Source organism: Aulonocara sp. 'chitande type north' Nkhata Bay, linkage group LG2 (genome assembly GCF_057382095.1).
Source record: "Aulonocara sp. 'chitande type north' Nkhata Bay isolate Kocher_YH1m ecotype deep benthic linkage group LG2, A_spYH_male_GT1.1, whole genome shotgun sequence".
NCBI classification, from domain to species: domain Eukaryota; kingdom Metazoa; phylum Chordata; class Actinopteri; order Cichliformes; family Cichlidae; genus Aulonocara; species Aulonocara sp. 'chitande type north' Nkhata Bay.
The window spans coordinates 28258880-28272077 of NC_141345.1; positions in this window are offsets into that span (position 1 = coordinate 28258880).

Consider the following 13198-nt stretch of genomic DNA (forward strand, 5'->3'; position numbering starts at 1 on the left):
TTGTTAGACCTGCATCTTCTGATCTACAACCTCATGTTCTGCCTTTTTCTCTCCTTCCTAGCACTTTTGTCCTTCCTGTAATGACTTTGGTGATTCTCGACCGCTTCCTGCACTACCCTGTTTTTCCTCTCTCCTTCAGTTGTGCTCACCACTTTTTTCCTCTCCACTGTCTTTTTACTTATGCATCTCCACCCACTCCTTTGACTTGCTTCTGCTGCATTGAAGGGGAAATAAGGGGGTTTTGGTCTAAAACTACCCAGTTGCTCCCGTGAAGCGCATAATCTGCCTTGTCTCGTGTTCTCTTTGCCACTCAGCTATTGTTTCCTGCCCATGGTTGTATGAGGCAAGTTCACCAAATTTTAATGGCACATAAAGCCCTCTTAATGTAGGAACATTCAATTTCTTCCAACATTTTAAGTAATTGTGAAGTGAACTGCAAAATGAAAACTACAATATAGAAGTTAAAGTCAAAAACAATTTCCACAACAATACCCACCCTTGATAGTACTCAGATAGTACAAAATATTCCTACAGTAGAACTTCAGTTGCCCAAAACCTCGGGTAAAAGTTCTGGTTTGAATGTCCACGTGTTTGCTTGGTTGACTGCTCTCCACTCACTCATGAGTGGCTGCCTTTTCTGTCCTGAGGATGTGCCCGGGTTGGTGACATGTTTTGGGCAGCCTGTTCTACTATGTCTGAGAAGATGCTGAGAAGCTGATCCTAGACATTTTTTATCTTTGGAGCAAAATAAGGCTTTTTAAAAAATTTAAAATCAGACGCCACATCCTTTCTCTGAAAAGCAGAGGCAAGAGTTTTTCCTTGTGAGCAGCCAACATTTCTAATGTGCAAATCTAGAACTGTAGTTGTGTGTGTGTGTGTGCGTGTTTGTCAGTGAGACCCTGTGTTCTGAGGAGGCTGTCTCAAGCTGACAGGGTACATGGATTCTCCATCTTGCTTGTATATATAAAAAGAAAATGAGATGCCTGCTTCACCTGCACCCACACCGATACCCACACACGTATACGGGTGTTTATGTATCTTCCTTTCTCCAATTTTTTTTTTTTTTTTTTACATTTTCCTTGTTCAGCAGTGTGAGGGTTAAATGTGAACGTGTCAGCAGGTCAGGTTGTCCCCTGCCTGTCTCCCTGAGTGAAGTATATGTGTGTAATATTTATTTTATAGGGATTTCCCTCTCGCCATGCTGGGTGGCTGCTGGCCATGTCATGTTCTGAGCTGTCAAAGGCCATCACTGTCACTCGTGGAAAATGAGATGTGGGTGTAAGAGAGAGACACATGAGACATGGACCCGACAGAAACAGAGACAGAATCATGTCTGCTTGGGTGTGGGAATAGCCCGGGTACTCGGGGCTCAGTGGAAGTGGCAGCGTCAGGTAGAGGCTTTCGGTTTCATGCAGTTTGCAGGAGGAAAGGTGAGGTTTAAGGCTGAGTGCATCATTTCCGTTCACGGGTGTCTCTGGTCGTCTTCCCACTCTGCCAGATGATTCCTTCTTAGGACACAGTGTGAAAAATAAAGTGGAGCAAATTCCATGAAAGCACTCTTTAATCTGTAAATGCTGCCATCATTATCTGTTGGCTTTTATGGTTTAGAAAAAATATTACAATATGTAGTAATTGTCCAGTTTTAGGAGTTCAGCTTCAATTCAATGGGCCATTTGTCACAGTTGGCAGTTTCATGGCCAGGTGAAGCCTTTTTTTTTTTTCATTATTTCACGTCAAATGAAACAGATGTACTTGAAGATGATTCAGAGTGTTGAGTCTGTATATCATATCTTTTCACCTTAAATGTGAGACCCAACGAGATGAGGGAGGCCGTTATCAGAGTGAAGAAACAGTTAAGAGATGCCTTTATGAATGCAAATAAACAGTGTTTACAAGCAGTAACAGGAAGGCCACATTGAATTTTGCTCAGAAAACATCTATAAGAGCCTGCACAGCTCTGACTTTGGACAGATGAAACCAAGATTAATGCAAATTTGTGCAAAAAAACCCTCTTGAAATAAGGCTGAAAGTCTGCGCTTCAATCACATCATGGTCACCTGTTAAAAAAAATCCACTGTGCTGCAGAAGAAGGCAAAATGACAAAAAATGTGTCTTTGGCATAAGAAATTCATTCTTGCATCTTCTGTTTTGCATTGAAAATGTTTCATCTTCAAGGTTCTATCTCACTTCCAAACCTCCTCCTAACTCTAAAACGAAACCCCAGTAAGGACAAGCAAACCTTTATAAAGCAAAGATGTATTTGTTTCTCATCTTGATAGAAGTACACATGAGAAATCAGAGTGAATACATGTGCACACATAAATCAACAAAGCTGAACAGACACATAAAACACTTGAAGTGCGGCAATGAATGTGACTGATGATCCAATACTCGAATCATAGTTTGATTTAGATGAGGGCAGCCATATTTTCCCACTTTCTATTATTGTCACTTTCTCTGCCCTGTTGGTTATCATTTTAAAGCCTCCACGGTTTTGGTGTTACATCACTTTTCAGTGAGTTTTATATATATTTTTTAAAGGCTGAAAAGCAAATCTGATGCCAGCTGGCTTGATGATTTGTCTGGTGGTGACTTTTTTATTCTTGGGTTTATGTCTGCTCATTCCAGTATATCAAATAAGGACAGTTTATACAATTTATTACTGTGGTCAAGCAAAGGTTTTAAGGCATGGTTTGAGACAATGAAAATAGGAAAGTAGTGACCTGCATCTCACACTGTGGGCAAACAGACAATATGAGTTACATATGTTACGTTCTGACACAGATGTTGACTTCAGTTTACCCCATTATCTAAAAGATATGCAAGTTTTACCTGCTGATAAGGTGATGCCATATATGACCTATGCAACTCCTGTTTTTCCCATCTGCTAAGTGAGGATGAAAATATGATAAGGGACAATAACACAGACTATTAAAACTCAGTTGTGTGCATGAAGGACATGGGTTATTCAATCTATGATCTTCAGTATATTGTGAGTATGTCTGCTTTCTGGAACGCCTGGCAAAAACATTAATTTGGATTCAAGGATTGAACTATAAAAATGTGTTCACTGTGAGTTCACCCTAACTCCAGAAGCCACATTTCACACAAATGTAAGAGAAGCAGAAAAGATAAAGAGGTATCTAAAAGGTCAAAGTCAACTTCAAAGTGATATCATGGAAGAACACAATCATTCAGAAGCTGCACTCCTTCAGTCCTGTAAGCTGGGTGAGTTCCAAGTAGACACGACAGATTCAGCACCCTTGTTATGCCACAGTCTAATCAATCTCACAGAGACTACTGGACATCAAAATCCTTGGCCTTCTATGATGCAGAATATCTCCCCTCTCAGACTCCGACCTCCTGGCAGTACAAATTGTTTTGAGTGTTAACTTCACTTACAGAAACAGAAAGGGAAAGACCTTGAGTGCAAACATTTAACATTCGAGCCAAATAGAGGTGGTGCTTACAAGAGGAATGTTAACAGCCCTGACCAAGCAGCTAGTGAAGAAAATGGAATATCAGTCAGTCATTGCCAAACTTGTGACCTCCTTTCTTTAGGCGCTAGAAGACTCTGTGTCTCTTCAGGGGGAAGTGGTAGGTAAGCCACAGCTTCTCCCTTGTCTTGATCCTTACCATTTATATGGAGCCGCAGGAACCTTCTCCCTCTCTGGAAAATAAAGTCTCTCTGGGTTATGACATCAATACTGTTTTCCAGGCTCAGCGATGTGCACCTGCTTCCTGCCTCTGCACCAGTCCCAGTGGCACAATACCAATCATATCTACACTGAGTGATATTTGTAGCTCGCAGTCAAAGAACTCCATCAAACCTGATACCAGCAGTGCCAAGGGGCAACCACATTATGCTGAAGTGTCTTCTTAATCATCCACCATTGGATCTCACATCAGCCCAACTCTTAGTGCATCCAAGCATTGAGTCCTTTATGATTTTCATCTTCTGTGTCTGGTGAGTATGCTTTGGACCCCTAAAGAGAAAGGCTGAATTTAAGCTAAGTGCAGCTCTCAAATTAGGGTGAGCCTAAGCCTTACTGTGCGTTCTGCAACATTAAAGAACATTACCTGAGCTCATGTTCAGAGTTCAAGAAGCGTTAGCAAGATTTTGAAGTGGATCCACGATTGATGATGGTTTCAAATCGACTACCGGCCCCAAGCTTCATTTTATAGTGCCAGATGAACTCGTGACAGCTCGAGGCATACAGAGTGACTCCAATGACCGGGTCACCTGCAGAAGGTCATACTTGTTTGGGGTTCTAGTTTGCTATAGGGGTTGAACCTTAGAGACATATGCTGTACTCTGATTGCTCTGAGATAGCATTATTCTGCCACGGGCTTCAAAGATGACCAGTAAATGGTTACAATAATGTAATAGCAGGCTGATGGTCATTTTACCCAGAGCTGCAGCTGCTGTCTATCCCCACCACAGGAGAAGATAAATACATTTATTCACCATTGGTGCTAAACTGCTTTCTCCCCTAGGCCATTCGGACTGTTAACAAACACTATCCGCCCACACCCCACCCCTGCCCACCCACCTCACCAATCTGAGCCATGGTCTGAGTAACCCCCATCACTCAGGCCACTCACACGGACTCTATTCAGACCAAGACTTTTTTCTTTGTACTACTTCCAAGCACTTTGCAACTTGTTCTCTAATGTGTGGCTTGCTCTTATTTTTGTATATAATTCTCCTGTTTGTTATTTATTCCTGCTGTTGAAGGTTTTTATTTTATTCTGGCACAGTTGGTGTGGTGGACCCACAATTTTGTTGTAAATGTACAATGACAAAGGGCTAAAGGTCTATTCTATTCTATTCTATTCTATTCTATTCTATTCTATTCTATTCTATTCTATTCTATTCTGAGGATAAATACTCTGAAGCTGTCTTCTAAAAGAAAACAAGCTTATTTATTTATTTATTTATTCATTTAAATAGAAAATTTAATTGTTTTTGCACATTTTTTTTAAAAGATAGATATGAAATTTCTCTTTTAGCACAGAGGTGGAATCAGTGGGAAAGAAAATGCTGGTTTCTTGCTTTTCTGTCTTCTTGTGTGTCTTTTCACCTGCATGTGTGTGTGTGTGTGTGTGTGTGTGTGTGTGTGTGTGTGTGTGTGTGTGTGTGTGTGTGTGTGTGTGTAGCTTTGCAAACATGTTAGTCTTTGTTTACTGACATGTCATTTCAGGTCAAAGTGTTGGCTACAGGCTGGGAAGCAGCTTGACTAAGGAGTGCTGAAGTCAGAGAGACTGAGTCATAATGATGTAACACTGTATGGGGTTCAAAGCACACACACACACACACACACACACACACACAATTTTGGCCCTTGTGCTTCTACATCTCAAAAAGAAATCTGATTTTTGAAAAAGTTTAATTTTTTTCTAATTTAATTCAAAAATCTAAACTTCCATGTTCTGTATTCATTACACATGAAATGAAATATTTCAAGGCTTTTGATGATTATGGGTTAAAACTCAAAAACAAATCTGATATCCAGTATCCAAGATTATTAGATCAATCAAAAATGATTCAAAAATAATTTATTACATAGAAATGTCCTTTCACCAACGATGAAAGGTGTGTTCATCGTTGGTGATTGGGTCAGGTGAGTTGGTTAGTCAAGCAAAGTTATGATGTGGTCAGCAACTATTTTTGTGGTTGCAGACATTTTCTAAGTCCTGCTAGAAAAGGAAATCACCATCTGTCCGTCTTCTGGGTTGCAGATGGAAACATGAAGTGCTCTAAAATCTCCTGGTAGATGGCTGCATTTACTTTGGACTCAGTAAAATACAGTGGGCCAACCACCACCAACACCAGGCACTCCAAATCATCGCAGACAGGCTGAAACTTCATTGCACTTTGAATTAAAATGTGTGGGAATGCTAAAGCATTCTGATTGGCACATTAATTTCAGACTTATTTTTCATTGGTGGATTGGTGGCTCAAATCTGGGTAGCTGGAGGCAGTTGATGAATTTTGGAATCATCTTTTATGACTGGATGATTTGAACTGAAACCATTTACCTGTCTGTAGTAGTTTCTCCCACATTTCAACTCATCTAAACTATTTTAATGTCTCTGTTTTTAGTCTGTATAGTTTATTTTCCCACTATCACAAAATCTTAAAATAAAACCAACAAAACAGCTCAAGATTAAAAACTATTTCACCTGTTCATTTGATGCCAGTTCCCCACTTTCTCTGTCTGTCACTCACTCACTGATACTCACATACACAGACACCAGTTTTAGTTACTCTTGTTAATATGCTAACAGTAAGAAAGAGTTAAGTTTTCCTAAAAATAATAACACTAACATTTTATGTTAACAACATTTACTGGACTTGCGGAGGTATTGTGAGAACCCTAAGAGAGTTTTGAGTTTTTGGAAGAAGCCTTTTTTTTTCTTCTTCTTCTTTTTCTTCTGGATTTTAAGGTCTTCAGACTTCTCTGTGACACTGATAACAGATACAACTAACTGGGACACGGATGGAGTTTCAGAAGGAGTTTCCTCTCAGGGAACATCAGTCACTGGCAGACTTTCAGAAGAAGGTTCTTCAACTGGTGGAACATTAAGCATTGACAGGCTTTCAGAAGCATGTTCTTCACTTGGAAGAACATTGTACATCTGCAGGCTTTCAGAATGAGGTTCTTCAATTCCTAGTATCATAACCCCTCCAAACAAAGAACCATAATGCTGCCCTGCTGGCTTTAGTCAGGACTTGACTGCAGCAGCATCCTTTTCACACTCCAGCTTTGACCTATGCTATAGACTCATGTGTTAAGCTGCATGCTGTATGCCCCAGATAATCCAGTCACATCTGGTTCTTTATGGTGTGGTCAGCAGAGCTGCACTGAAATGTTTACATATAGAGATGACAGGAGGTCATATGCTTTTAGTCCTGTGTTTCGTTTACCTCCCATTCCATTTGTTTGGGATTGCACTTTGCAAACAGAAAACAGTGCTGCGCACCTGTAACATATGGAATATAGGCTTCTCTTTCTGGCCCGCAGTAAAGATGATGTGAAAAGCTCACTGTTGCTCTATTTTTACACTGCCTTGAACACACTGAGACTGATAAGCATGCTTTAAAATTTAATCCACATACCTACAAGTATGCTCCAAAGGCACATCACCAGTATTTGCAAAAACTCTAATTGTGTCCAGTATAATAGACTTTGATAAATAGTAGCTTAGCATTCGTATAAGAACAGTATCCAATGCGGTATATGAGGCTGAAAATTCATCCGTATATTCATGGTTTAATCCTTGGGCTCTCACAGATACCCCGCTTCCTTTAGTACATGGTAGAGCTGCACAGGTGCTCAATAGAAGTTTGGGGATATGCTCCAAGGTTGCAGCCTCCAAAGCACTTAACTGAGTTCTGCCCAGATAAGATCCATGTAATACTTCTGACATTTTTCTCCAGCCACCAGGGAACTCATTAGAGGTTATACGCTGTTTGATTCAATGAAGACTAGAGGAGAAAGAAATGAAGGTAAAAAGGTAAGCAGGCACATGAATGGTTCACTAGCATATACAGTTAGAAAAAGACATAGATTGAGGGCTACTGATGAGGGTAAGAAACACAAGATATAGGCAATGACTTCCTTCTCTCACTACACAGCCACTTTGTCCTATCATACTGATTCTGTCCCACTGGAACAATGTGATGACCAAGCACGACAGGCTTTAAGAGTGGTCTCATCTCATGCTGTCAGGCTGAGGCAAAAATATCCCCTTGTGATCTGAATTTATGAGAACTTTAATGCAGCAGGGGAATATGCCTCTTAACCTGGGAACACTGCTAGTGACTCTGCTGCCTGGAGGCAAGAAACAAACTGTAAAATAATGGGGATGCTGGTCAGTAGGCTCAATTATAAAGCGCACAATGATGCAGCTTTTGGGGAATAGATGCACTTAATGTGAGTTTACTGCAAACACAAGGGTTTTAAAGTTAAATTCATGAGTTGTTTGGAAAAGAAACATGTTTATGTTTTTGTGGCTGTCTGTTGGCCAATGTTATGGCACGGGCCATACAGGCCCGTGCCATAACATTGGCTCCACCATGTTAGGCAAATAGTGTGGGAAGCTTTGGATCATACAGTTTATCTCCTTCTCTGTGCTTCTTGTTCTTCTTCCTGTCTTTCCGGTACATCTTAGATGATCTTAGTTTCAATGTCCAAAGAATTGTTTTATTATTGTCTCAGAACTGTGTGTTCTTGAGTGTAACCAGTGGTTTGCACCTTGTTGTAAACCCTCTGTATTTCCATTCATGAAGGTGTCTCCTGATTGTTGAATTTTTCTTATTCATGGAACTAATTATGTTGCTGTGCACTTTAGCAGTTTTCTGTCCTCTTTCCTGAGCAGGTCACTGTATTCATTCTTTTTTAATAGTACACCACACTGTTAATTTGGCCATTGTAAATTTTTGCTGTTTATTTCATTCATTTATTTTTTCCATCTAATGACGGCCTCCATCTCTTGGCATCAAAAACGTCATGTTGCTGTACCTCAGTGAAAAGCTACAAAATACAATTAAACACTTTGAATCAACAGATATTATATCTGCTTCATTTTTCATGAAAATATAAGTGAACAGGACTCACCTTGCCATGAAACTACTTGTTAGTCAAATGTTAAATTACTTTTGAACCTAAAAATGGCTGTAATTCCTCAGCGAAATCTATAAATTCAAGCCAAACAATTTGCACTTCACTCAACAATTATCTTAAATGTTTATTTCAAATTTAAACTCCACTGTGGTGGTGGCCTAAAGAGGCAGAAACATTACTAGACTGAAACAAAAACACCTTCTGCAGAACTACAGACATCCTTATGAACTCTGAAGTCTTGACAGTTTGGATGTGTGCTTTAAAAGGTTTGGATTAGGGACAGAATAACTGTGTAAATATAAGATTTAGGATTTTTTTTTTCAATTTTCCAATGATGTCATTTTTTGTTTGTTTTTACATGAAATTATAATGTGAAACATATGTATGTTTTAACTTTCAAGAGGCTATTGGACAACTTATTATTAGCATCACCTTCCTGGCAGGCAAAATTCAGACGAAATCAGGCTAAATAAATACACTTTTTTGCAGTGTATTTTGGATGTAGGGTTTATTGTTGTTCATCCTGTTTTTATCAACTGACCTTTGACTTCTAAAAAGGCGAATAAAAAAAAAATCATTATGAGGAAATCAATGTGATGTTAGGGGAAGCCAAAAAGACTAAGGAATTTTTAAAAATCTGTGAAATTATCTGGTAATAATATGACTTAAATACTAGAGATATGCATAGTTTGCATTTAATTCCTCCAAAATCACAAGAGTAGGCTTTTAAGAGAAATCTAAGAAGGTTTTTCCAGGTGTTATTTGTGAGATGTAAAAGCTTTTACCACAGTCCCGTCTATTTGTGTGTTTGTATGCGGATGCATGTAATAATGTTCATCTCCCATATATCAGTTACACTATGCACAAAGCAAGACTAAGGCGAACAAAGATTTTTATCCTTTAAATGTACATGAGTGTTTTCTGGTAGGCTCTTCAGAGCCACAGCAATCCCAGCAGTGAGCTCTAAGTAACCCTGATTAAATCTGGCCTCCCTCTGCTCCTCTCCATTGCTTTTAGGATGCAGAGATAATGTTCATTAGCAGCGACGGGTGGGGATTTTGGGAGGCGGATGCTCGTGTGTTGCTCATGTGTGGCAATAATGGGGTCTGATGGGAGGTTAATGCTATTTGGTTGAATATGAAGCTGTGACTATTATGTTGTATGGATGTTACTAGAGCACTAAAAATTCCACCAAAATTCAAAATTCTATACACTGGGGGACGTGTGCCACAACAAGTCCACAGAGGCTCGAGACGATGCACTGCCAGACACCACAGCACACTGCAGGAGGTCCTGTATCCATACTTTGACTGATCAAAGCTGCTTTGGTGTGTCTTTCGGTCTCTGCTGTTGCCAGGAAACCTTATAGAGACACAGACTATGAAGCCACAATGGAATAATAACTATAATGGATTGCTTTTATATAGCGCTTTTCGGGACCCCTCAAAGTGCTTTACAATTCCACTATTCATTCACTCTCACATTCATACACTGGTGAAGGCAAGCTACAGTTCAATTCAATTCAATTCAATTCAATTTTATTTATATAGCGCCAAATCACAACAAAAGTCGCCTCAAGGCGCTTCATAGATACAGAGAAAAACCCAACAATCATATGACCCCCTATGAGCAAGCACTTTGGCGACAGTGGGAAGGAAAAACTCCCTTTTAACAGGAAGAAACCTCCGGCAGAACCAGGCTCAGGGAGGGGCGGCCATCTGCTGCGACCGGTTGGGGTGAGCTTATTTGCTAAGCTTTTTGTAGCCACAGCTACAGCTGCCCTGGGGCAGACTGACAGAAGCGAGGCTGCCATATTGCGCCATCGGCCCCTCTGGTCATCACCAGTAGGCAGTAGGTGAAGTGTCTTGCCCAAGGACACAACGACCGAGACTGTCCAAGCCGGGGCCCGAACCGGCAACCTTCCGATTACAAGACAAACACCCAACTCTTGAACCACGATCGCCTCAGTATCAGTATCAATGTATCAGTTATTACACTTACTGTTACTGTTCAAATTAAGAAAAAAAGAAAAAAAAAGTAACGCTTAGCAAATGTTTGATTTAATGCAAGCTGTGTCATGGATTTCCGAGGCACACCGTTAAAAAGTGCCACTACCAAATCACTTTATGTGATTAGTTCACTTAGCTGATCACTTAAGGAACATTAACTCACAGTTTCTTCATATATAAATGGATGTACAATGAAATTAGCAGGATTAGGTACTAAAAACTTTATTGTAAGATTATTTATTTGCTAAGCTTTTTTTTTTTTTAAAGTTTGATACATTTTTTTTTTCCAAAAATATGAGTTTATTCCTTCTATCAAACTTCTCACCAGATGCATAGATTTCCACAGTAAACACGAGTACGTATTTATGATTGTCTGCATCCTCATTTTGACTGTGGACCATTTGCGTACAGTGAATTTAAGAACCCTGTTTGAGATGATCTGAGCTTTGTGACAAGGTGGGTTATTCTGCTGGAAGCAGCCATCAGAAGATGGATACACTGTGGTCATGGACACGGTCAGCACAATACTTGGGTAGGCTGTGTTGTTTAAAAATGTTCAGCTGGTGCCACATCATTATACAACCACCAGCAGCAGCCTGCACTGCTGATATAAGGCAGGACAGATCCATGCTTTCATCTTGTTTATACCAAATTCTGACCCTAACATCTGAATGTTGCAGCACAAATTGATACTCATAAGGTGAATGTTTCTCCAATCATCTATTGTCCATTTTTCCTCTTCTAGCTGGCAGGAGTGGTTGACCGGTGTGTGGTCTTCAGCTGCTGAAGCCCATCTGCTGCAAAGTTCAAAATGTTGTGCATTAAGAGATGCTCTTCTGCATACCTTGGTTGACTCTTTATGTTACTGTTGCCTTCCTATCAGCTCAAAGCAGTCTGGCCATTATTCTGTGCCATTCATCCAGATAACTACCAATTACCATTATCTGTAAACTCTAGATATGATTGTGTGGGTAAAAAAATCCAAGTAGATAATCAGTTTCTGTAATGCTCAGACCAGCTCCTCTGGCAACAACAACATGCCTAAACTAAAAGTTGCAGTTCAACTGTACCTAATAAAGAAGCCAGTGCACTCTCTATTGAAGCTAAAATTATTTTAAATTAATTCATGTATGAAGTAAGTGTGAAAATTCTTTGTCTGATGCTCAAATGATCGCATAACGTGTCAGGAGCTGATAGCACATCTTGAGTTTTTAAAAAAAAATTCATACTATCTTTTAAACCATTACTGTGTGAATTACATTAGTGATCTTTAAATATACTATTTTGAAAATTTCGCTGATGTTGGAGAATCCCCAGGTCTTGCTTAAGGCATGAAACTGTGATCCATCTCCTCCACTAATTCTTGGGAAAAAAAATCTGATCTTTAATTAAATTTAATTAATTTCATTTTCCCCTCTTTGTTTCCTGTCTTATTCCTCCTCCTCCTCCTCTCTGTCCATGTAATTAGCTGGAGTCGTTTTGTCTAGCAAATTTAAGACCACGTCTTCCTTCTGCCCTCTCCTCCTCTCACATCACCAAAGGGAGTTCTGGGTAGTTATACTTCACTGATGTGTGCAGACTCAAGAAGCCTGCAGCTTTTCCATTCTCATTACACACACAAACCAGACCCATAGACCCACCAGCTGAGGCCAGTTCCACTGTAGGATAACTATAGTTGACTTATTAAGCCACAGATCAAATATATCTGAATTCCTCCTCTCAGATTTTTGTGAGGAAACAGATTTGATAAAGTCAGTGGGATTTTCCCTTTTTTAAATTTCTGTATCTTTGTGTTTTGGTGAAATCATACAGCTGGTTTGATGATGACTGACAGTGATGAAGGATTTTATTGATCCCCGTGCAATTTCTCTGGGGACTCCAGCTTCCTTCCACAATCCAAAGAAATGCATGTTAGGTTAATTGGTGATTCTAAAACCTGGTTGTAGGTGTGGATGTGACAGTGTTATGTTTGTCCCTTTGTTGACCTTGTTGACTGGTATAATCTATAATCCCAATCTTACCTTTTGAGAGCTGGGATAAGCTCCAGCCTCCCTCAGAAACTCTGAGTCGGACTTGAGAAAGTTGTTCCAGTTGTTTTGTATTTGACTGGTGAAACTGGTGTTCAGAGTAAATGTGGATTTGGACAAAAGCTGTGTGGTTTCTGAATCTCTCCATGATAACCTTTATTGAGTTATCTTTTAGTGGACCCTGACCTTTGACCGCCCAGTGGGAGAAAGACAGCTGAATATCCTATATGCTCATTTTGTATTACTGCAAGTGGCAGCCTTCCAGGATTTTATATATACATGCTAACAGGGGCAACAAGACTTCTGTTTTACTGCCAAGAACCTGCTTCGGCGTTATTAACTACATTTAATCATTATTTAATTAATTAAAAGATTGACTTTATTTTTTCTCTACTTTTTCTACAACAACTTTACAAAGTAAAATTCCACTTTGAATTCTCCATAAACTGGAGGAGATAAGGTTGGTTCGGGGTGTTTAATATCTTCCCTGGGGGGTTTCTAACCGTTATCGCTTCCTGTTTGTTGTCACACA